This window comes from Cynoglossus semilaevis, chromosome 17, assembly GCF_000523025.1.
Source record: "Cynoglossus semilaevis isolate Cse_v1.0 chromosome 17, Cse_v1.0, whole genome shotgun sequence".
Classification (NCBI taxonomy): Eukaryota; Metazoa; Chordata; class Actinopteri; order Pleuronectiformes; family Cynoglossidae; genus Cynoglossus; species Cynoglossus semilaevis.
In genome coordinates, this window is record NC_024323.1 from 12,995,413 (window position 1) to 12,996,517 (window position 1,105).

General features: G+C 38.9%; 1 long non-coding RNA gene across 1 annotated transcript; it reads right to left on the bottom strand.

Annotated features, from left to right (window-relative positions):
• Positions 1-394: 394 nt before the first annotated feature.
• Positions 395-687, bottom strand: LOC112488391 (uncharacterized). Its single transcript, XR_003052401.1, has 2 exons — positions 600-687; positions 395-446 (listed from the first exon to the last, which is right to left on the bottom strand). It is a non-coding gene; the product is annotated as an uncharacterized LOC112488391 (long non-coding RNA).
• Between the last annotated feature and the right edge of the window lie 418 nt (positions 688-1,105).

Sequence of the window (1,105 nt, forward strand, 5' to 3'; positions counted from 1 at the left end):
AACATACACAATGTCACGAAATAAGTTTGGGTTCTTACCTGGACCGCCACCCAGGTTCTTCTTCTCTGCAAAAAAAAAGGTTAGGAGGAAATGAATATCCATATATTATTATTAATATATTGGTATTAATCATATCACTAATGTTAATAATATTGGTGATATTTCAGGAATCCAGCCTTCAGGAGCTCGGTGCTGCTGGACCCCAATCTGCAGAAGCTCAGCCCTTCATCAGCTCCTGTATATGCTAGGTCACCTGTAACTGTTGTTTAAGTTTCTATTCAGGTACTTGCACTTGGTTTCAAGCAAGGTCTCTAATTATATGCACTCGTGACAGCTACATAGACCTGCTGTTTTCTTTGGATACCAATGCTATAGCTAAAGCGGAAATACGTACGAATGTCTCTGAAGTGAATGATGAGTCTGGCCACCAGAGATAAGTACTCCTCCTAGAAACAGAAGAATAGCAGATGTTAGCTTATTTAAGTTTAAATGTTGTCAATAAAAAGGGTTAGTTTAAAGATCTAAAAAAAATGCTTCAACTTCTGGCGACAATTTCTCACAGACTTTTCCATTTTTACCAAAACAGTTCCTGAACTCACCCTGGACTTAGCTTTGCCATAGACGTGGTTTTCCATGTCACTGCTGGACTTGTTGTGAGCCGAACCCGACTTCCTCATGGCATCGTCTCTGGAAGAAGGAGAAATAAGTGATTCACCTTTTGGCGTGTCCATGTAAGTGGAAGTTAATAAGACTCATTTTATTATAAGATTAATTAATTATTATTTCCATTAATTGGTTATGTATTCTGAGTAATAATAAATGTATGTTTTATCATATAATGCATGTTATATTTGAAATAGACGGTCCTCTTCCACACAGAGTAGCTAAGCTGCTTTAGCCAAGCTTCGCCCCCAAATCAACTTCTCCACTCATGTGACGCTAGTCCAGTTTAAAGAACTTTGGTTCAGTTCTGAGTACGGGTTTGTCTAACACCCACTCTTAAGCTAAAGCGGTTCATTCAGCATATAAATAAACTCAATTCTCACATTTGAGCAACGATCTTCTGTCTAAACTGCGGAGTCCTCCAGTCACTGTCTGGTCCCGG